At 43.1% G+C, this 25,193-nt stretch overlaps 1 protein-coding gene across 4 annotated transcripts in view; it reads right to left on the minus strand.

Moving 5' to 3' along the window:
* Window positions 1–25,193, minus strand: part of APLP2 (amyloid beta precursor like protein 2) — a 133,580-nt gene that overhangs the window by 86,058 nt on the left and 22,329 nt on the right. The gene's annotated exons all lie outside the window — the stretch shown is intronic.

Below are 25,193 nucleotides of genomic sequence, written 5' to 3' on the forward strand. Positions count from 1 at the left end.
GACACTGCAGAATTAAAGACAGATCTAGAGAAATGCCTTATCTAATGCTTAAGTTACATATGTAGCTCTGATACAGGACAGTTTAAAAAGGAACATATACCTGAATTTTTAAAGATATAAAGCAGGGGTGTCCAACTTCAGTCCTTGAGGGCCACAGTCTAGTTGGGTTTTCAGGATTTCCACAATGAATATACATGAAATCTATTTGCGTACAATGGCGGCAGCGCATGCAAATAGATTTCATGCATATTCATTGTGGAAATCCTAAAAACCCGACCTGGTGAGGGTCGAAGTTTTATTCTCACGCATATTCATTGTGGTAATCCTGAAAAACTCAACCTGGCGAGGGTCACGGTTGGACACCCCTGATATAAAGCTTTATTTTCTCATACATCTGGATTATCTATAACTGAGGTTCTCCACGGACAGCAGGATAAGCCAACCACATTTGACATTACCTGATGGATCTGCTCTACAAGAGCTCAGATAACTTGAGGTTTTCTGGGCATGTGCCCAGGTCCCCTCCTAGTCGCTAATGCCATGCTTGTCACCCTGCTAGTTAACTGACCACACAGCTAAAACCCCAGAAAGGTAATTCAACGTTATGAAAGGTATGGGAAATTGTATAGCTGGTTTATCCTACTGTCCACAGAGAACTCTGTTACAAGTAAGCAACCCAGCTTTCTCTATGGACAAGCTGGATAAGACCGCCACACATAGGTGAATACCAAGCTGAGGATGCAAGAATCAGCTTTGATTCTGTTGAAAATCCTTATGCCCACTTGCTGTGGCTGGTTAAAACATACAACATAAATTAAACTTAGAATTGGTCACAAGTTCTAAATCTCATAATTTTTACAAGTTCACCAAGAACATGATATCTATAACCAGAGTTAGAAAACCAAGCCTTAAGGACACTTCTTATAACAGGTTCTGTAGGTCAATGTGCCCAGAATCAACCATCAGAATAAGAGTGCTGTGCTAGTCCAGGCAGTAGTGAGCTATGAACTGAAGACCAGGTTGTAGCCTTGCAGATCTCCAAGAGAGAGATGGAGGTTCATGACTGAAGCATCTGTGGCGTGAAGTTGTGACCCTGTCAAGCAATTAAAAATGCCCTTGTTGGTCACAGAAGGAAATGCAATCACATATCCAAGATGAACGTGTTCTGTTACTGGACAACATAGTCGATTTGGGATGAAAGGTAAAAAAAAGAGCTGGGAAGAGTGACAAACATTTGGTGATCCAGGTACTAGGCAATCTCGTGTGTGTGAAGAGCAGCTTCATGCTAGGATGAATGTGGAGGTGGAAAATGTAATAAGGACAATAATCAGTTTGAAATGAAAGAAACCACCTTGGGTAAAAATTTGGGAGTGGGTCCTTAAAACCACCTTATGATAAAACTGGATGTATGAAGTACACCAGTGTTTATAGCTCACTGCAATGTAATGGCAACCAAGGGTTTTCCAGGATAGAAACTCAAAGGGAATGGAAGACATAGGTTTAAATGGAGATCACAAGAAATGCGCGAACAAGAGATCAAGGTCCCCAAGAGGTAGAAGGCTGCTCTAACAGAGACTTCAAATTGGTCAAGGCTTTGCATAAACCTGGGAGATCACACGGTGGATGCAGTTATGGAGAACTCAAGCGTACAAAGAGGAATTAAAGAACAGTCTAGTTGAAGGAGGCCATAGAAGAGATGAAGGAAACTTAAGGACCTTCCAGCATTCTGCTCTTGACATATATCCTACAAAGGGAAAATGTAGTACATTTTTTTTTTAATATAGGAAGGAAGAAGATTTACAGTACATTGAGTACTAACAGATGTGAAGACAAGAATTAAAATGGCTCATTATATAATTATAATCCATAAAACTTGCAAGTTAGTTAAAAAAAAAAAAAAAACCTTGGATTTTTTTAGCTCTACGTATAATCCCTGTTACAAAGGCCAGAGTCATGTTCCCTGCAGTAGCATAGCAAGCACAGGTTAAATATGCAATACATGAGCTTTGTCATCTTCATTCAGGTTTTCACCTCAGTGCTCTCTCAAACCTGAATTGAGAAAACAAACCACCTACTCAGCTTAAGATCTTTACTTTAGGACTAAAATGGTCTGCTCAAGCATAAAAAAGTTCTACTATGCTAAAGAGTAAACTAGAGCGCTCACAACTTAAGCAACAATACAATACAAACTACACCTACTCGCTCGTCGGAGGGAAAGGTGAGTAGTGGAGTGCCTCAAGGATCAGTGCTGGGGCCAATTCTATTCAATATATTTGTGAGTGATATTGCCGAAGGCTTACTAGATAAAGTTTGCCTTTTTGCGGATGACACTAAGATTTGCAACAGAGTGGACACCCCGGAGGGAGTGGAAAGCATGAAAAAAGATCTGCGGAAGCTAGAAGAATCGTCTAACGTTTGGCAATTAAAATTCAATGCGAAGAAATGCAAAGCGATGCACTTAGGGAGTAGAAATCCACGGGAGATGTATGTGTTAGGCGGTGAGAGTCTGATAGGTATGGACGGGGAGAGGGATCTTGGGATGATAGTATCTGAGGACCTGAAGGCGACGAAACAGTGTGACAAGGTGGTGGCTGTAGCTAGAAGATGGCTAGGCTGTATAGAGAGAGGTGTGACCAGCAGAAGAAAAAAAGGTTTTAATACCCCTGTATAAGACGTTGGTGAGGCCCCACCTGGAGTGTGTGTTCAGTTTTGGAGGCCGTATCTTGTGAAGGATGTGAAAAAAATGGAAGGGGTGCAAAGAAAAGCTACGAGAATGGTATGGGATTTGCAAGACGTATGAGGAGAGACTTGCTGACCTGAACATGTATACCCTGGAGGAAAGGAGAAACAGGGGTGATATGATACAGACATTCAAATACTTGAAAGGTATTAATCTGCAAACTAACCTTTTCCGGAGAGGGGGAGGCGGTAGAACGAGAGGACATGAAATGAAATTGAAAGGGGGCAGACAAGAAAAATGTCAGGAAGTATTTTTTCACGGAGAGAGTGGTGGATGCTTGGAATGCCCTCCCACGGGAGGTGGTAAAGAGGAAACGGTAACGGAATTCAAACATGCGTGGGATAAACATAAAGGAATCCTCCTCAGAAGAAAGGGATCCCCAGAAACTTAGCCGGCAGTGGGAGGCAGGGCTGGTGGTTGGGAGGTGGGGATAGTGCTGGGCAGACTTATATGATCTGTGCCAGAGCCGGTGGCGGGGCAGACTTATATGGTCTGTGCCCTGAAAAAGACAGGTACAAATCAAGGTAAGGTATACACAAAAAATGACACGCGAGTTTTATCTTATTGGGCAGACAGGGTGGACCCGTGCAGGTCTTTTTCTGCCGTCATCTACTATGTTAAATACATTAACACCAATGAAAATAACAATCCTTAAAAATATGTCACACAGAATGGTTTCTGGTCATTAAATACAATATTTGACAAAGGGAATCTAAGCACATAAAAGGTTTTAAATTACTTCCTTTAAGGAACAAAGTTATTCAACACCCATATCACCCCAGTGCAAAGTCACATCCCTCTTAGTTACTTATTCAATTAACTAATCACTAACTAGATTCAGCTGATTGAACACAACCAGGCTCGATTGCAGCCAGTCCTGTTGATTCTAAACCTCACTATATATTAAACCTTACCATAACAGTGAAGTAGTCAGCACAAAGTTTCTACAAGAACACTAAGTCATGATCAAAAGAAAATTTCAGAAGGGATGAAAAAAGGGTTGTTGAAATACATCAGTCTGGAAAGGGTTAACACAGCCATTTCTAAAGCTCCGGGACTATCAAACCACAGCAAAAGCCATTAACTCACAAACATAATCCCAAAACATAATCCAAAGAATTACAGGCCTCTCTAGCCTTGTTAAAGTTGTTCTTGTCATGCTTCTATTCATGACTCCACAATAAGAGACTGGGCAAAAATGGGATTCACGGGAGAACAGCAAGGCAGAAACTGCTGCTATTTAAGAGAATCCATGCTTGTCTCATTTGCAAACACACACTTGGATGATTTCCAAGCCTTTTGGGATAATGTTCTATGAACAGTCAAGTAGTCAAAAGAGGAACTCTTTGACCAACACATGTCCCAAAATGCCTGGCATAAAGCAAGTGCAGCATTCCACAGTAATAACATTGTAGTGTGATAGTGTGGGGATGCTTTGCTACCTCAGGACCAAGAAAAAAAACTTGCCATTATTGAAGAAATTATTATTACCAGGTGCTTGATATGCTGCACGGAGTCCATACATGGCAACTGCGTGGTTTACAATAAAATCAAATCTGAAGAGGAATGAGACAAAAGGGAGGGAGAGAAAGTATTGCAGATCAATCAAAGGCCTCTGTGAAGAGCAGGGTCATATCTGGGATAGGAGGTCTCTAAGCAAAGAGGGAAGAGAGTTCCAGAGGGAGGGACCCTGGAAACTCAAATAATATTTGCATGTAACAAAATGCTGGGGGCACCACAAGAAGATTTGTGCCTGAAGAGCAAAGTGGGTGGGCTGGATGATAAGGGAGAATAACCGAATGGAGATAAGGAGCAGAGGGGAGGCGTAATTTGAAAACAAGACAGAATTTTAAATTTGATCCGTGCAGATACGAGAAGCCAATGTTCGGCACACAAAAGTGAAGTAACAAGATCAAAGAAGCAAGTGGAATGATGAAATTTTACAGCAATAAATTGAATTAGTTGCAAGCGCTTAATACAGTAAAGGGGAGACCGACATAAAAAGTTGCAGTAATCCAACCAGAAAATTCTTAAGGAGAAGGTCCGGTCATCTTTCCATGAGCTGAAGCGTAACTGGGCTACTTATAGCAAGATAATGATCCAAAAAACCCACAAAAACAAGTCTACATCTGAATGGATGAGGAGAAACAAAATTAAAGTTCTGGACTGGCCTAGTCAAGATCTTGACTTGCATCTAATAGAGATGCTGTGACAAGACCTGAAATGAGTGGTTTACGCACAAAAACCTACGAGTGGTTTACGCACAAAAACCTACGAGTGGTTTACGCACAAAAACCTACAGGTGTGTCTGAATTAAAGCAGTTCTGTGAAGAGTGGGCTAAGATTCCTCAACAGAGATGTGAAAGAGACCGATACTAAATTACAGAAAGTGTCGCTGCAATTATGGCAACTTAAGGTACTGCAACAAGTTTAAGGGAGTTATCGTATTTTTCGGACTATAAGACGCACTTCCCCCCCCCCCCCCCCCCCAAATTTGGGAGGAAAATGTGGGTGCGTCTTATAGTCCAAATGTAGCGTACCTGCTTACTGTGGGGGGGAGGGCAGCCAGGGCCGGTCTTAGGCCGAGGCAAGCGTTGTGACCGCATAGGGCCTCGCGCTCAACGGGCCCCGGGAGGCGCGCCTCAACTCCGCCCAGTGCTTTTTTTTGTGAGGTCCGGTTCACCTGCCCACTCCCTTCCGTTCGTGCACCTGTGCTCATAAGTACATAAATATTGCCATACTGGGACAGACCGCAGGTCCATCAAGCCCAGCATCCTGTTTCCAACAGTGGCCAATCCAGATCACAAATACCTGGCAAGATTCCAAAAAGTACAAAACATTTTATACTGCTTATCCCAGAAATAGTGGATTTTCCCCAAGTCCATTTAATACCAGTCTATGGACTTTTCCTTCAGGAAGCCGTCCAAACCTTTTTTAAACTCCGCTAAGCTAACCGCCTTTACCACATTCTCTGGCAACGAATTCCAGAGTTTAATTACACGTTGAGTGAAGAAACATTTTCACCGATTCATTTTAAATTTACTACATTGTAGTTTCATCGCATGCCTCCTAGTCCTAGTATTTTTGGAAAGCGTGAACAGATGCTTCACATCTACCCATTCAACTCCACTCATTATTTTATAGACCTCTATCGTATCCCCCCTCATCTGCCTGTTTCTCCAAGCTGAAGAGCCCTAGCTGCTTCAGCCTTTCCGCATAAGGAAGTCGTTCCATCCCCTTTATCATTTTCGTCGCCCTTCTCTGCACCTTTTCTAATTCCACTATATCTGTTTTGAGATACGGCGACCAGAATTGAACACAATATTCGAGGTGCGGTCGTACAATGGAGCGATACAAAGGCATTATAACATCCTCATTTTTGTTTTCCATTCCTTTCCTAAAAATACTTAACATTCTATTTCCTTTCTTAGCCGCAGCAGCACACTGAGCACACGGTTTCAAAGTATCAACGACGACACCTAGAACCCTTTCTTGGTCCGTGATTCCTAATATGGAACCTTGCATGACATAGCTATAATTCGGGTTCCTCTTTCCCACATGCATCACTTTGCACTTGCTCACATTAAACGTCATCTGCTATTTAGATGCCCAGTAAGGTCCTCTTGTAGTTTTTCACAATCTTCCCGCGATTTAACAACTTTGAATAACTTTGTATCATCAGCAAATTACCTCACTAGTTACTCCCATCTCTAGGTCATATATAAATATGTTAAAAAGCAGCTGTCCCAGCACAGAGCCCTGGGGAACCCCACTAATTACCCTTCTCCATTGAGAATAATGACCATTTAACCCTATTCTCTGTTTTCTATCTTTTAACCAGTTTTTAATCCACAATAGAACACTACCTCCTATCCCAAGACTCTCCAATTTCCTCTGGAGTCTTTCATGAGGTACTTTGTCAAACGCCTTCTGAAAATCCAGATACACAATATCAACCAGCTCACCTTTATCCACATGTTTGTTCACCCCTTCAAAGAAATGTAGTAGATTTCCCTTCACTAAATCCATGTTGACTGTCTCATTAATCCATGCTTTTGAATTTTGTTCTTAATAACAGTCTCTACCATTCTGCCCGGCACCAACGTCAGACTCACCGGTCTATAATTTCCCAGATCTCCTCTGGAACCTTTTTTAAAAATCGGCGTTACATTGGCCACCCTCCAGTCTTCTGGTACCACACTCAATTTTAAGGATAAATTACATATTTCTAACAATAGCTCTGCAAGCTCATTTTTCAGTTCTATCAGTACTCTGGGATGAATACCATCCGGTCCAGATTTGCTACTCTTCAGTTTGTAGAACTGTCCCATTACATCCTCCAGGTTTACAGAGAATTCATTAAGTTTCTCCGACTCGTCCACTTCGAATACCATTTCCGACACCGGTATCACTCCCAAATCTTCCTCGGTGAAGACTGAAGCAAAGAATTCATTTAATGTCTCCGCTATGGCTTTGTCTTCCCTGAACACCCCTTTTACTCCTCGGTCATCTTGCGGTTCAACCGATTCTTTTGCCGGCTTCCTGCTTTTAATATACCTAAAAAAAAATTTTTACTATGTGTTTTTGTCTCCAACGCAATCTTTTTTTCGAAGTTCCTCTTAGCCTTCCTTATCAGTGCTTTGCATTTGACTTGACATACCTGAAGCAAAAAGTGTGGCGGACCACAAGTTGTGCAACACTCTTGTATGGGGACAGCAGTTTTGCACAACCTGTGTGGCTCTGCAGTGGAATTTGTCCTCCCCTGCCATCCATGTCCAACGATTCTCCTCTCTCCCCTCCATGTCCAGCAATTCTCCTCCCCTCCCCATGTCCAGCGATTCGTTCAAACCCCCACCCACCTGCCTGTCCACCCTTAGCTCCCCGACTTTCCATTCATGCAACCAGTTTTGAAATCTTTAATTTACCCGAAGTCGCGGCGAACCAGCAGGCAGGCTCGCCTTCTCATCACTTCTCTTCACTCTCAGCGCATCCCGCCTTCCTCTGATGTAACTTCCTTTCCGCGAGGACTGTTGCACGAACGGAAAGTCGGGGAGCTGAGGACGGGCAGGCAGGTGGGCGGGGGTTTGAACGAATCGCTGGACATGGAGGGGAGGGGAGGGCAGGGGAGAGAGGAGAATCGTTGGACATGGATGGCAGGGGAGGACAAATTCCACTGCAGAGCCACACAGGTTGTGCAAAACTGCTGTCCCCATACAAGAGTGTTGCACAACCTGTGGTCCTCCAGTAGATCTCCGCCGCACTTTTTGCTTCAAATTTTTTTTCCCTATATTCCTCCTCTAAAGCCTAGGTGCGTCTTAAAGTCCGAAAAATACGGTACTTTTTCACATGGGTGATATGGTACTAGATAACTTGTTCATTAAATAATTTAAAAACCATGTTGTGTTTACTCAGATTCCAGTTAACATTACATTTTGTTTAAAGTTCAGAACATGTGCAACACAAATAAGGCAATCGGGGGGGGGGGGGGGGGGGAGCGATCTTCACATCACTGTACATACATACATATTTTCTACATCTGCACCAACCTGTAGATTTTTTTTGTTTTGTTACTGAATTACCAGAGTTGGATTTCTTCCATCTTCCAATCAGTCATTTCACCTACACTTCATTTTCCTCTTTGTGTTACCCTTCCAATCCTTTCTTCTTCCATCTCCACATCACCCCTTAGCCTAGCCCCATTACTTTTCCATTCTTACCTCCCACCTCCAACTCCAGTTCCTTCTTTCCCAGTTTTTGCACCTCCTCTATCTCCCTTTCTTCAACATCTGCAGATCCTCCCTTTCCTTCCACTCCCCCTCCCCAAGCTTTCCCTACATCTATACCCCTGCCTCTTTGAGCTTACTTAAATGAAGAGCAAGGCACATCTATCTGCTTGAGGCTAATGTATACAGGCTGTGTCAACACAGCAAACACACTCAAAACTCACACCAGCACATCATGGCACATTGTAAGATGAGTATGTCCCAGTATATTTCCAAAATTTAGGACTAAGGCTTAAGGATAAGGTTAGTTACTGTCAAGCTTTTAGTCTGCCTATATGTACAACCTGAACTTAACTCCTGGCAGCTTGGTGCTCTTGTCCCTAAAACATGCAATGGAGCTAGAGCAGGAGCGAACTGAAACATAAATCCTACTCAGGACTACTAGGAAGTGTATTAAGGACATAATCAGCAGGTAGACGCGCTTGTTCATGAGTTTTAGAACATCTGCCGGTTCCACTACATTGGAATTCAGCACCTAGCTGGATACAGGAAAGGCCAGGGCCGGACAACAGTACCACATCAGGCCAGGTTTGCAGGCACAAATGCTGGAAGAAGGCTGCTCAGCTATATATCCCCTAGGCTTAGAGGGACCATTGCCCACGGTTGTGCACTAAGGGCCTTTCATCTGCTGGACCAAACCCAAAGCAGCAGCTAACAGGCTAGAAAAACAGTAAACTAGAAAAAGAAGAATAAGAGAGAAAAGAATCAGAAGAAAATGAATGCTCCTTTAAAAAATTATTCTGAAATTAATCAATTCCCAGGTGTTTCAGAACTTTAGATGCTTCTTAGCAAAGAGAATAAAAAGATGTTTGTTCATGTTATAATATTACCTGAAGTTTAAATTTGAAACCTGCACTTTAAAAATTTCAGTACAAATTCTTAAAAGGGGATGCACATGGTCACATATCCATATCTAGTTTGCACCGGGCCCTGCTGTCGCTCTGTCCGCCCCAAAACTATGGAGCACAGACCTGGGATATGAATTGAAGGGAGTAAATTTTGCAAAATTGATAAAAGATATCCCCAGGCAAGTTAGCGGGGCAGAGCTACAGGAGAGCCAGTATAGGATATTACATAGAGGATACATGGCACAAACACAGGCAGCAAGAGCGGGCTGTGCACCGGATGCTCAGTGTGTAAAGTGTAGACAAGGGAGAAATACACTTCTGCATGCATTTTGGAGTTGTATCAAAGTGAAAATATTCTGGAAAAGGATCCATAATTACCTTGAGACTCTCATAGGCCACAGACTAATTCCCTCATGGAGAGGGGTGTTATTAAACAAAAGGGGGGCCTATGAGCTATCAGACAAGAACATGGATCTATTACTGGGTAAGGCATATGCAGTGGGGAAAAATGTATACTGAGGCATTGGTTGCAAGAGGAACCACCCACCATCTGTACATAAGTACATAAGTAGTGCCATACTGGGAAAGACCAAAGGTCCATCTAGCCCAGCATCCTGTCACCGACAGTGGCCAATCCAGGTCAAGGGCACCTGGCACGCTCCCCAAACGTAAAAACATTCCAGACAAGTTATACCTAAAAATGCGGAATTTTTCCAAGTCCATTTAATAGCGGTCTATGGACTTGTCCTTTAGGAATCTATCTAACCCCTTTTTAAACTCCGTCAAGCTAACCGCCCGTACCACGTTCTCCGGCAACGAATTCCAGAGTCTAATTACACGTTGGGTGAAGAAACTTTTTCTCCGATTCGTTTTAAATTTACCACACTGTAGCTTCAACTCATGCCCTCTAGTCCTAGTATTTTTGGATAGCGTGAACAGTCGCTTCACATCCACCCGATCCATTCCACTCATTATTTTATACACTTCTATCATATCTCCCCTCAGCCGTCTCTTCTCCAAGCTGAAAAGCCCTAGCCTTCTCAGCCTCTCTTCATAGGAAAGTCGTCCCATCCCCACTATCATTTTCGTCGCCCTTCGCTGTATCTGGTTTTGGAGGAATAAATTTCATGAGTTGATGTTATGGGAGGCTAGAGCGGCACGCGGCATCCCAAAGAAAAGAAAAGCCTTTATTTCTATTTGGAACAGATATTTACACAGTATCTCACATAAAGCGAGAAGCGCAGTGCTCAATAATCTGCCCCTATTATAAGAGGAGCACAGTGCCAAAAGAAGCAAGCCCAATATTTTACACTCTGGTAGGAATAGCATGTGCAGAGGTAGAGGTAATTAACCATGTTGTTTAGAGAACATTTTAAGCGAGTAGAGGGGGAGGGAGGTTGGGGGGAGGGGGTATAGGAGTGGGAAGGGTAATGGTTCAATGCATAATAGAGGGACATGTGTATTATTAGATAGGAGAACAATCCTTTGAAGGAGCACATTAAGAGGACCCACCAGTAAATATTGTTGGGATAATACACTGAGTAAAACACGAGTTATAAATATTGGAGTTTCATATAAAAGTTTATTGTTAATAGTTATGCAACTGCACAGTAATTATACATGTACACATTATAGATATAGACAAGAAGGAAGGGATAGGGGAGAAAAGTTTGGAAAACATTGATGATGGACATTTCAGGTTTAGTAATATGTACTAGACTTTGCTGTTATACGATTTATATTGACTGAGATGGAATTGTATACCATGTGACCTCATCAATAAAAAATTGTTGAAACATAAAAAAATCTCAGTTCAAATTCAGTGAGCTGTACTTGCAGGAACATAACTGCCAAATATTCTAAAAGGTATGTTCATCGGTGAACCACATGACGTTGCACAGTATGGACGCGAGTGCTCTCCTGCCAGCATTTATTTATTTTTCATTAAAAGCAGTCTAATTGCTTCTTCTCAGTGCTTAATTAGAAACCTGATTTTAAACACATGGCTCACAGAACAAGAATGATAACCATCAGCAGCTCAATCTGCTTCTAAACATCTGAAAATGAGCCTAGCCTGCCTGAGAAGACTCTATAGCACTACTAGACTATGTACATAGTGATGGAATATAAAATCACTACGAGAACTTATGCAGCAGAACTAGATCACCACGTCCGAGATTAAAGCTGATCATACAGTGATGTTTACTCAACTTACCCAATTTAATGCGAGACTTGAGTTCATCGAAGAACATGTTTCAGCGCACAACGAACAGCATTTAAAAAGGTACAGCATAAGCTACATAACATTGATGCACTTCAGCATGAGATAGAAGACCTCTCAAATCAGATGCACAGGAATAATCTGCGTCTCTTGGGTGTTCCTCAAAATATGGAAGGTACCAACATTTTGTCATTCCCACAATCCTTTTTAGTTAAACATCAAACCGGAAGTCTTCTGATAGATTTTTTTTTATTAGGATTTATTAACTGCCTTTTTTGAAGAGACTAGCCGTTAAAACGGGCGAGTATTGGTATGTTTTATTTTGATGTGTAACTCCCTCCCTCCCAGCTCCAAGGCCCCATTCCCTCCCCCCTCCCCTCCCAGCTGCAAGGTCCCCCACCTTCCCTCCTTCCCTGCCAGCTCCAAGGCCCCCCTCCTCCCGTCCCTCCCTCCTAGCTCCAAGGCCCCAGTCCCTGCCCCCTCCCCTCCCAGCTCCAAGGGCCCCCCCTCCGTCCCTCCCTCCCAGCCAGCTCGAAGGCCCCCCTCTGTCCATCTCTCCCCACTCCAAGGCCCCCCTCCTTCTGACCTCCCATGTCCAGCATCCTCCCTGCTTCCCTCCCAGCTCCATGGCCCCCTCCCCTCCCATCCCTCGCAGCTCCAAGGCCCCCCTCCTTCTGAGACCTCCCATGTCCAGCATTTCTCCTGCCCTTCCCCCCCCCCAAGGTCGCCGTGTGACATAACATCGGCGAGGGCGGGACACAGGCAGGGAAAGAAGGCCGACGGGAGCTGATCTGCCTGCTGCGGTTTCGGCGCTGTAAGTTCAATGGAGAAGAGAGGGCCCGGCCCGGGTGGAGGGGGTCCGGCGGTGAACTGGGGGGGGGGGAGCGGTAGCGACCTTGGCGGTTCCCTCCTCAGCGCAGTTTCCCTCTCTGTTCCGTCATCACATCTTGATGCGGGGGCGGGACAGAGAGGGAAGTCTCTATTGCGCATTTGCAAGTGAGTCAGTCACTTGCCATTTATATGTTTGATTCACCAAGGCAGTATATAGTAGATGCAGTTTAACATAAAAAATGTACAATTTTGTTAACAGCATAATAGTAAAATGTACAAGTATAAACAAAAATACAATGATAGAAGAAAACAGCAAACAAACCTAATAGGACTACCATGAAACAGGATCAAAAATATACACATTTATAACAGCACTGAAAGTCAAACAACAGAGATGATACGATGTCAGCGTAATAGTGATGGAATATGTAATAAGCACACAATCAGAACATTCAAATATCATTGCTATAATACTAATGCTTTTCTACAATACAGCTTAACATATAGCTGAGGGCCAAATGCAGATATATAGATGGGGACAAGATGTGTGGTACAGAGTCATTTGGATAAATAAGTGAGTGTCTAAACTAAAGGCAAGTTCTTTTTACAGTTGAGATACAAGGAACTGGTCTAAGTTACAGTGTGTGTAGTAAGCTAGTCCAGGTGCAGAATGAGTGCATAGTCAGTCACCCTATGTATTAAAGGCTTGGGAGAAGAGCCAGGCTTCTACCTGCTTCCTGACGTAGAAGTAGTCTTGAGTTATACGTAGCCCCTCTGGAAGTAAATTCCAGAGCATGAGGGCTACTCCTGAGAAGGCTCGATGGTGGGTATCACATCGTACAATTTCTTTTGATCAAGGGACAGATAGTGATGATCCTTGAAGAAGATCTTAAGAAGTGTGTGCACATCACGTTCCCATGCAACTTATGCCTGGACAGAAATGCCCTAGGCAAATAATTCTTAAGGCTTAACCACACTATGGATGTCATTCAAAGCGGCCTGCTCTAAAAAAAAAAAATTGTTGCTAAATGAGGAAACCAAGATCTTTTTAACTCCGGATTTTTCCAAACTGACCGCCAAGAAAAGGAAAACATTCTTGGAACTGCCCCCCCAAACGAAAGGGCTTGAGTGCACAATATGACCTACTTTATCCAGCCACAATGCGTGTCACATTCCAGAATGCCACAAAGCATTTTTCTGAACCATCTGATTGAAATTTAGATTCACACTCAGCTCACACACACCATGATTCTGTTGCAGTACATTGTATTTCTCTGCATAATCATTACAGTAATGGCTGCTGTATGTCATTACCATCCTCTTTTCTATTTATGTCAGCAAGGGACTAATCGCTCCTCCAAAATTGGCTGCACGTGCTCCAGTTTATTGCTACTCCCGTTTTTTTATATTTCATCTTAATGCTTTTCATTGTCCTTGTGTTGAACTGGTGCAGATTATTGTTTTCTTCATGCTTGCAGATTCCCCATGTACACCAACAATGTACAATCTGCTATGGACCAAGAGATGAACTGGAAGCCTCACATTTTAATCATTATTACTCTACTTTACTATGACTAAGATGTGAATTACTATCCTCAATGTGAATGGCTTAACCCATCCTATAAAAGCTAAAAAAAATTATTTTGTACCTCAAGAAATTAGGTGCCGACATACGCATGCTTCAAGAATCACACCTGGATGCCAATGAAGCTAACAAGCTTGCCAGTAAATGGTTTGACCAGTGTTATGCGGCCCACACAACAAAACAGAAAAAATGGGGTAATCACCCTAATTCGTAAAAAGTTTCCTTTTCCAGTCTCTTCCCACACTATGGACCCTGATGGTTGTTGGTTACATCTGGAAGGTTCAATCCTGGGAAATCCTATTCTCAACATATATGCACTGAATATTGATGATCCCAACTTTTTCAATGCATTAATAACTAAGGCCCTACCTCCTTGTCAAAAGGAAAGTTAGTTGCCACCCAAAATAGCGGCACTTGATAGCTGCATGGCCAGATCTTCAAATTGTTGACTCGCCAAACTAAAAGTAAGTTCTACCCTGCACACTCTTATACACCTTAATGGATGGACCGATTTGTGGAGACTGCTTCATCCCACTTCAAAGAATTCTCTTTTTTCACTCTAGTCCACACCACAAATACACCAGACTTGATTATTTAATTGGTACCAATGATCTTCTCTCCATGCTTGAGTATGCTAAAATCCACACAATATCAATCTCTTGACCATGCTGCTTGTTACCTGTGATTTCTCCTGGTCTCCAGAGTCTGTGAAATCTTCAAAGTAGAGACTTAAGACTACTCTTCTGTCAGATGACTTTTCTAAAACTCATTTCACAGAAATCTGCAGAATTTTCAACACCCATATTGATCCCAATTTATCTTTCTCCACAATTTGGGAATCTTTTAAAGCTTGGTTGTGAGGAGAAATTAGCAGCTACTCATCACACCTTCAGAAAACTAACAATGCTACTTTGACCCAACTGGAATCTGAAATTTGTCAACTTGAATCCACCCTTTATAGTGGGACAGACTGAAGGTCCATTAAGCCCAGCACCCTGTTTCCAACAGTGGCCAATCCAGGACCCAAGTACCTGGCAAGGTCCTCAAAAAAGTAAAATACATTTTATGCTGCTTATCCTAGAAATAAGCAGTAGATTTTCCCCAAGTTCATTTTAATAATGGTCTATGGACTTTTCGTTTAAGAAGCCAGCCAAACATTTTTTAAACTCCATTAAGCTAACTGTCTTTACCACATTCTCTGGCAACAAATTCTAGAGTTTATTTATATGTTGAGTGAAGAAATATTTTTTCCGATTTGGTTTAAATTTACTACTTTGTAGCTTCATTGCATACCCCCTAGTCCTAGTGTTTTTGGAAAGAGTTAAACAAGCGATTCATGTCTACCTTTTCCACTCCACTCATAGATAATATGTCCCCTCAGCTGTCTTTTCTCCAAGCTGAAGAGCCCTAGCTGCTTCAGCCTTTCACATAAGGAAGTCATCTCACCCCCTTTATCATTTTCATCACCCTTCTCTGTACCTTTTCTAATTGCACTTTATCTAAACATATTCTACAAAGGTTCTGCTCCCTTAAACTGCAATATAACTATCTTCTCTAATATGGCCAATGCCATAAACAAAGTGCTGTGTCTATTCAGAAGCCAAAAAAGTCAGGAATTTATTAGCCTCCTATCTGAAGGGTAGAAGAGTACTGCTTGCATCGGATTCCCCTCGGGTCTATCTAATATAACTTCCTCCCGCATCCTGGACACTTTAAAATCTTTCTATACCAACTTACACACACTGCCTGGAAGGCAAATGAAAGTCTAACTTTTCTGCCAGGCAAAGTGATTGCTCAGCCAACTCAAACACTCCTTTCCCAATGCCAGATGCAAAACAAAAGTGTGTCTCTCTCTTCCATCTGAACCCTTCCTTCTACAACCTGCAACACATGGAGGGATCTAGAATCATGTTAATGTCTATATATAGAAAACAAAACATGCATTCATTACAGACTAATCACACACATACACACAGAAAGTGTGAAGAATATATACTGGAGAAAGCCTTTTATCAAGAGGAATATTTGTATTCAGGCTCTTGCACACCCAGAAGAGACTGAGAAACACAAAGCATGCAGTAATCAGATTTCCATTTCATTGGTGAATTGAACAATTGCTCCTTTGTTTATGATAAGATTTTTCCTTGTCTATGTTCCTCTGAATTCAGACTTTGGCTGTGCTTCATTTTGCTGACAAAGTTCAAAACTGGTTTGGAGGTTGCTAACTAATGCAATGGCTCCCCCCCCCCCCCCACCCATATCATGATTAGACAGGAGGGTTTGATCCACTTGTTGGGGCAGCCTTGATCTTACTGGCTTTTTAGAGCAGTTCTCTAATACTCCTAAAAGGGCTACTCTCGCCTGGTCACTTTCACTAAATGAGAAGTTATCATTGTTAGCTTATTTCAAGACAAAATGTTCTTTATTTTGTGGTCAGAATTCAAATATTTCCCCAACATGGTACATACCACTTAACTGAGGAAATATTTTGGCTTTGAAGGCCAGGATTCTTGCATTAGGGGTACTTTTTAAGGTTCCCTTGCAACTGTCTTGCTTCCTTTACAAGCATTTCACATTTGCCTTCTTTGACCCAACACAACTAGCAAAGTTCCTTCTTAAGAAATCAAAGGATGCATGTAAGGATAAGTGGGTTGGTTTGGTTTTAGGTTTGGTTTCTGTTCATGAGTCTGGTTAAGATAAAAGGATACCACATTTTATAAAGGTGCCTAGACTGAGAAGTATCTAGATGTTTCTGCGAGTTTTGCTCGGTATAACTAGCTCTCTGATGTGGGCTACGATGCTTGATTTAATTGTTGTATATGTTTGAGGGGATGGGTGGGGAAGGAGGGAGAAAAATATGTAAAATACTGTTGATTGGAGTTGAAGTTATACTTGTTTGACAGAGATGTATATGTTCTAAGGTTGGATGCAAAGTATACTGGAATTGCAAATTTCTCAATAAAAATGCTGAAACATAATTGTATATGTTTTCTCTCAATACTAGTTTTTCCTCAATAGTAAATTTGAAATGTACTTCAAAAAAAATATTTAAAAGAAAAATAAGCTGCTGGACAGGAATTTCCCTTCTCTTAGGTCTAACCAATGTCTGCCAAGTAAAATCTCCCTGAACATTATCCATTTCTGCAACATGCACAGCTGAGATTATGCTCTGCCCAAGAACAAAGCTCAATCTCCAATTACACTGTTCTACCCCCATTTGCATGAGGACAGGGTACATGTTTATAGGTATATGTTGGACATCTACTATAATAAAACTCACCCTCAACGTTCTGAGGACACTGACGTCAGTGAAGCCAAGCCCTGACTTCCTTCAAAAAGGTTCGAAGGTTCATGGTGGTGAAGCCACCAAAACCGCTCCGGGCCCCGCCCTCGAGGGTGGAGCAATGGCAGAACAACGAAGGGGTTGGCAGGGAGGGAGGCAGGGAGGTGGGGGGGGGGTCGGAAATCGCTCCGGGCCCTGCCCTCACGTCAAACGTCATGACGTTGGGGGCGGAGCAATGGCAGAACAACGAAGGGGTTGGCCGGGGGGGGGGGGGGGTTTGCGACGAAAACCTTTCTAGCGCCCGTTTCATTTGCTCAGAAACGGGCCTCTTTTACTAGTGTTTATATAAGACTGCATTACCTACAACAGTTTACAGTGCCTGTGCCCTTAAGAAAAGACAGAAGTGTCTTTGGACTATAAATTTTAATCTTCCTGCAGTGCTCTGTGATAGGCTCTTCAACAGCATGTGTCCCTGTTCCATGTGCCTTATGGGACTTTTCCCTGTGTATACTGGGCCCTCATCTCCCCTTACGTTCCCGCCCGAAACCTCCGCTCACAGGACAAATCCCTCCTCTCAGTACCCTTCTCCACCACCGCCAACTCCAGGATCCGCACATTCTGCCTCGCCTCACCCTATCCTTGGAACAAACTTCCTGACCCCCTACGCCAAGCCCCCTCCCTATCTTCAAATCCTTACTCAAAGTCCACCTCTTCAATGTTGCTTTCGGCACCTAAACTCTATACCTTTCAGGAAATCTAGACTGCCCCAATTTGATGACTCCTACTTGACTAACTGTACATTTGTCCTTTAGATTGTAAACTCTTTGAGCAGGGATTGTCCTATGTTGAATTGTACAGCGCTGCCTAACCCTAGTAGCGCTTTAGAAATGTCAAATAGTAGTAGTAGTAGTAACATAACATTGTTATGTAGCCCACCCTTTCTCTCTCCAGTGGGGTTGAGAGAGTGTCTGCAGCATGCTTTTCTAAGAACTGTAAGCTGTCTTGCTGTATGTACCTTGCTACATACTCCCCCTTCAAGCTACTATAAAACTAAGCTTTTACCAGTTAATAAATATATAGATATAACGATATCTATATATCTACAATTATACACAGTGCAATCCGCTTAAGTGCAAGGGGCTGGGACCAAAGAAATACATGCAGTTAACCGGAGCATGCACTTAACCGTTGTGACCCAAAGAAGCTTGACATCTGAAACATATGTACAGTACTGTTTATATGTACAGTATACAGTCTCCGTTAACTGACGTTAGGCTTACTTGAAGTAATCAGTCATAGTCCTCTGTACACTCTTGTGTCTGTGAGTTCCATAGACTACGTCTGCCAGACGGTAAAAAAAAGTGTCATAGCACTGACATCCAGTGGCCTCTAGATAGGCCCGCACGGTGTTGAGATTCTCCAGCGCTCTTGCAAAAGTGACAGGAGGATGTTGAATTTCGTCAGCATGTGCCTCGCTGCTCATTTTATCATCTGTTTCATCATCAGCCGTTGCCTGCGTGTAGGCGCATACCTGGACATCAGTGCTGTCAGCTGTTTGTAAATTGTAATCAACAGCTACGTAGTGATGAAACTCTTCAGTAACACAGGCTGGGATGTCAATAGCCTGTTCATCTGACGTGTTTGCAACAGCTGCATCTGTTTCGTCCCTCTCCACATCCCGCTTGCAGCAGTTCACAATGGTTGCCTGCATAACATGATTCCAGGCTTCTTTCTGCATATGTAGGGAATCCAACAGTGATAGATTATGAGCCAGTTCAACAGCATGTTTATCCTTGCCAGTCTGGTCATCCATTATGCTCATCAGACGTAGCACAAGAGCCCGATAATGTTGTTTGAAATTAGCTATTATGCCCTGATCCATAGGTTTTTGTTGTTACATTTGTACCCCGCGCTTTCCCACTCATGGCAGGCTCAATGCGGCTTACATGGGGCAATGGAGGGTTAAGTGACTTGCCCAGAGTCACAAGGAGCTGCCTGTGCCAGGAATCGAACTCAGTTCCTCAGTTTCCCAGGACCAAAGTCCACCACCCTAACCACTAGGCCACTCCGGATCACAGAGGTAGTGTTTGGTGGCAAGAAGACCACCTTGATGTTAGACAGCCTGACGTCATCACTGCGTGCAGCACAATTATCACAAAGCAACAAAATCTGACAATTTTGTGCCCGCTTTCTAGTTTCTAACTTCTTTAGCCACTGATTCCAAATTTCCCCAGTCATCCGTGAATTTGCGTTAGCCTTGTATGACACCGGAAGTCGCTTAACATTCTTGAAGCAACGGGGCTGTTTGCTCTTTCCAATGACGAGTGGTTCCAATTCACTCCCATCCATATTGCAGCAAAGGAGGATCGTCAGTCAGTCCTTCAAAGTTTTACCTCCAGTAGTTTCGGCTTGTTTGAATGCAAGTGTTCCATCAGGAATCGCTCGCCAGTAGAGACCGTTTTCGTCAGCATTGAAAATGTCATGAGGTGCAACTCGTTCAAGATGGTAGGAAGAACAGAAACAACCCAATTTTCAGCACCTCATCAGCGTCTTGTTTTTCACCATGCTGTTTCTTGAATTTTATGTTGTTCCTCTCCTTCCATCTTTCCAACCATCCAACAGTGGCTTTGAATTCAGTTAGTCCAAGACTTTCAGCTAGCTGATTAGCTTTCTCCATAAGCAGTGGACCACTGAAAGGAAACTGTCTGCTCCTGACTTGAGAAAACCACCGAAGAAGAGCATCTTCTACCGCCTCAGCTTTTCCCGCCCGTTTTCATTTCTGGTGTGGATTTGTATTGTTTTGCCAGTCTTCCAGAAGCTGGTCTTTCTGCTTCAAGATACGTGAAATTTGACTGGGATTGACATCATATTCTTTAGCAATAGATGCTTGACTTTGTTTTCTAATTTTTTTAAAGAACTTCTATTCGTTCAGCCAGTGTTAAAGTCTTACAGTTGCGCAACGACGATTGCTTATTCTGCCTGTGGCAGTTGAAGGGGCAGTAAATTTGAAATCTCGATGGTTGTCACGCGCCAACCGGCTTCCATATTCCGTGGACGCGGTTATGCGGAGTCTTTCCTGCAGAGGAGCGGTCTTAAACCATGCATATAAGTGAATCTTGCACTTATCAGTGGTGCGCTAAACCGAAGTTTGTCCCCATAGAAATTGATGGCGCCAAAAACGGGACCGAAGTACGGCATGCAGTTAAACAGAGAATGCGCTTATCCGACGTGCACTGTATATGACTAATTCATCTATCTTACAATATATAAACTTGCATTCACCATTTAAATACCGCTGGTTAAAAGCACAATTTTTATTTCACAATATAATCCCAAATAAAGTAATCATTTAAAACTACACCCGCTCCCCACAGCTGTTATACCCATACAGAATGTCCATATGTTGAAGAGGTTCTTGTTCCCAGTATTCTCCTCCACTACCAGCAAGATTTTTAGTGATTGTTCCAAACTTCAGGTTCTCCAAGTTCAACAAGTTGGCAATGCAGAACATCCATCTCATTCAAAAATTACCCAACTTGAAAATTTCAGTCCGGTATGCAGCATAGAAGAACCCCCCACTGCATAAAGCTCATTGTGTGCTACACAATCTTCATCCATACCATTCTTTTTACACAGAAAAAACCTTTAGATCTCAACACAGGCCGTGTTTCATTGGTACTTCTTCAGGAGACTGTACTTGCTTGACCTCTTACTTCACTTAGACATACCCAATGGTGCTCTGCAGCAGCGCCCACACCTGCAACACTCTCACATGTTGAACGCAATTATGAATGGATTAAGTGTTGTCTGTGGTGTAAGGTGTGGAGTGCCCTCACCTTCATGAATTTGGCAGAAGGTTCTTGTTCTTTTTGGCACTCGCATTTGGACTGGACTTATTTGTTGATTTTGGGCAGTTGGGAGGATCATTCTCATGTGCCCACCACAAACAAAATGCATTATATGTGCCATTTTTACATTGCATAAAATTATTTTGCAACATTGGACCGATGAACCTCCCCAAACCTATGACCATTGGCAGCATCAATTACATCAGGTGGCCCAATTTGAAATCAGATATCGTTCTCATCATGGTGGGACGTCTAATGTATTTAAGAGGCGATTGTGGAATTTAAAATTAGTCCTTACCTGATAATTTTCTTTTCATTAGTCCCAACAGTTCGAGGGGGGGGAAGAGGGAGCTATGTCCCTCTACTAGCAGGTGGAGATATAGTAAACCTCAGAGGTTTACTATATGTGGACATGTGCAGCCACCTCAACCTCAGTATTTGCGATGCCAAAGCAATGGAAGAAATCCAACATGAAAAACATTCTCCTGCCTCTAAAAAACCTCAATTAAAATCAGAAAGAAAAAGAACCTCGAGAATGCAACCAAGTGTGAGCCTCTAGATTGATCTGTTGGGACTAATGGAAAGAAAATGATCGGGTAAGGACTAATTTTACCTTCCACAGAGTCCCACAGATCAAGCCAAAGATGAGTGGGACGTACCAAAGCAGTCCACAACCAGGGCAGGACACTACACACCTCTGAAAACAAGTGTGCCACGTGCTGCTAGCCCAGTTCAACAACCACAGGAGCTAACTCAGGAGGCAAACAAAAATCTAGTTGCCATCCCTGAACACCCCAGAGCTAACTCAGGAGGCAAACAAAAATCTAGTTGCCATCCCTGAACACCCCAGTGCTAACACAGAAGAAAGCAACGACCCTGGAAAGGGAGAGCAACAAACCAGGGCATGTGAATCCTGAAAGCACCAGGAAAAGTAGACGTACACCCAATCTAGAACAGGGTCACAAGAAGTAAAGGACCACAGACAGAAGCCCCTACCCCAGTAAGACTAGCCAGAATCCACTCCAGTCTAAGGAGGCAGCCTCCACAGCCAAGAGATCCTCAGAGGTAGACAAAAACAAAACAAAAAAAAATAAAACACACCACCACTGGCATAGGCCCCTGCAGCATCAAGGCCCACACAGGAAAGACACACAGGACCAGGCCCCACAGTAAAAGGTGCCAAAGCAAATATGCCAGGCCATAGAATGTACTCATCCGCCATGGTGGAGTAGAAGAAAATAACCCTCAAAGACCTCCAAGAATGCGAGAGAAAAGAGCAAGACCCGAGCTGACTGCTCAGCATAGGAACCGTAAAGAGAGCAGAGCTCCCCATGGGAAGCCTGAATCCCGATCCGTGACTGAGAAGCCATCAGGAGACAGGAGTACTTCTCATTTTCCCCCCCAAACCCACCTCCCCGCTCCCCCCGTTTTCTATTTCTGTTGATGGCTCTCTCATTCTCCCTGTCTCCTCAGCTCGAAACCTTGGGGTCATCTTTGACTCTTCTCTCTCCTTCTCTGCTCATATCCAGCAGACCGCCAAGACCTGTCGTTTCTTTCTTTACAACATCCGTAAAATCCGCCCCTTTCTTTCCGAGCACTCTACCAAAACCCTCATCCACACCCTTGTCACCTCTCGTTTAGACTACTGCAATCTGCTTCTTGCTGGCCTCCCACTTAGTCACCTCTCCCCTCTCCAGTCGGTTCAAAACTCTGCTGCCCGTCTCATCTTCCGCCAGGGTCGCTTTACTCATACTACCCCTCTCCTCAAGACCCTTCACTGGCTCCCTATCCGTTTTCGCATCCTGTTCAAACTTCTTCTACTAACCTATAAATGTACTCACTCTGCTGCTCCCCAGTATCTCTCCACACTCGTCCTTCCCTACACCCCTTCCCGTGCACTCCGCTCCATGGATAAATCCTTCTTATCTGTTCCCTTCTCCAGTACTGCCAACTCCAGACTTCGCGCCTTCTGTCTCGCTGCACCCTACGCCTGGAATAAACTTCCTGAGCCCCTACGTCTTGCCCCATCCTTGGCCACCTTTAAATCTAGACTGAAAACCCACCTCTTTAACATTGCTTTTGACTCGTAACCACTTGTAACCACTCGCCTCCACCTACCCTCCTCTCTTCCTTCCCGTTCACATTAATTGATTTGATTTGCTTACTTTATTTATTTTTTGTCTATTAGATTGTAAGCTCTTTGAGCAGGGACTGTCTTTCTTCTATGTTTGTACAGCGCTGCGTATGCCTTGTAGCGCTATAGAAATGCTAAATAGTAGTAGTAGTAGTAGTAGTACTGGAAAACACAAGTCTAGAACCATCCCCCGGGGGGGGGGGGGGGTGAAGACTCCCGAGACAGACAAGACCTCGCTGTCCACACTTCAAAAGAAAAAAAAAATTGTCACATGCAGCCAACAAAGTGCAGACAATGCAGGATGTGGCAAACTGAGCAGGCAGTGTGAGAAAAATGGCAGCATGAGTTCAACATACTTACCAGCCAGGGGAAAAGCCTCCATCAGTCAGCAGAATACAAAAAGCCTAAAGATTCCCCACTGTGGAAAACCTTTTTTTTTTTTTTTTTTTTTTTTTTTTAAAGAGGCAGGAGGAGTCCAGGTATTCCTCAGAGAGACCACTGGCCCTGAGACGTTCAGAGTTGGGCGGGGGAGAGAGCCCCAAGAGATGTACCAAACTGTTCTCAAACCCCCATCTCAACTAAGCCTGAGGGAACAGGTTAGGAGATCAAACCAGAGTAGCACAGGAGATGTCCATCCACCTGCTGAGATAAGAGAATACTGAAGTTGAGGTGGCTGCACATGTCCACATATAGCAAACCTCTGAGGTTCTCTCTATCTCCACCTACTGGTAGAGGGACACAATCCACTTGTCTCTGGATTGATCTGTGGGACGCTATGGAACAAACTACTGTTCCTGACATCATCTGGTGTGCAGGATCCTGTTGATAATGACTCCAGAGGTATTTTTTTTTCAGTCATGTTATATAAGGCCGTGTGGCATATTGCTCTTACTTTGTGCTCCCTTTATCTATTTTTAAGCCAGGTCTCTCTATCTGATAAGAACCAACCTAGTTGGAGCTAACATTTTAGTTTTCATGTTACTTTGTACCCTGGAGTGTAATTTTGCTTGACCTGGTTAATTCTAATGATTTTCTGTCTACTGTTTGGCCTTTTGCTGTTGATATAAAGTTTAAAAACAAAAATTACAAGTAGAGCGAAGGAATATTTTCTCAGAATTGTTTTAAAATTTACTACCTAACAGCTTTATTGCGTGCCCTAGTCCTATTATTTTCTGAAAAAGCAGCAAACAAGCGATTCATGTCCACACATTCCATTCATTATTTTATAGACTTCTTATTGTATCTTCCCTCAGCCATCTCTTCCCCAAGATGAAGAGCCCAAGCCCCTTTAGCCTTTCCTCATAGGGAAGACGTCCCATCCCCTTTATCATTTTTGTTGCCCTTCTCTGTACCTTTTCTAATTCCCCTGTATCTTTTTTGAGATGTGGTGACAAGAATTGCACATAGTATTTGAGGTGCAGTTGCACCATGGAGCAATACAAAGGCATTATAACATTCTCATCTTTGCTTTCCATTCCTTTCCTAATACCACCTCACATTCTATTTGCTTTCTTAGCTGCTGCACACTGAGAAGAGGGTTTCAAAGTTATCATCAACAATGACACCCAGACCCTTTTCCTGGTCAGAGACTCCTAATGTAGAACCTTGCATCACATAGCTATAGTTTGGGATTCTCTTTCCCATATGTATCACTTTGCACTTGCTCACATTAAGCATTATCTGTCATTTGGCTACCTAGTCTCCCAGTCTCGTAAGGTCCTCTCTCTTGCAAATTTTTCACAATCTTCTTTTGATTTAACAACTTTGAATAACTGTGTGTCATCAGCAAATTTGATTACCTTACTAGTCATGCCTATCTCTAGTTCATTTATAAAAATGTTAAAAAGCAGCAGTCCCAGAACAAACCCCTGTGGAGCCCACTATCTACCCTTCACCATTGAGAATATTGACCATTTAACC

This window comes from Microcaecilia unicolor, chromosome 12, assembly GCF_901765095.1.
Source record: "Microcaecilia unicolor chromosome 12, aMicUni1.1, whole genome shotgun sequence".
Lineage (NCBI taxonomy): Eukaryota > Metazoa > Chordata > Amphibia > Gymnophiona > Siphonopidae > Microcaecilia > Microcaecilia unicolor.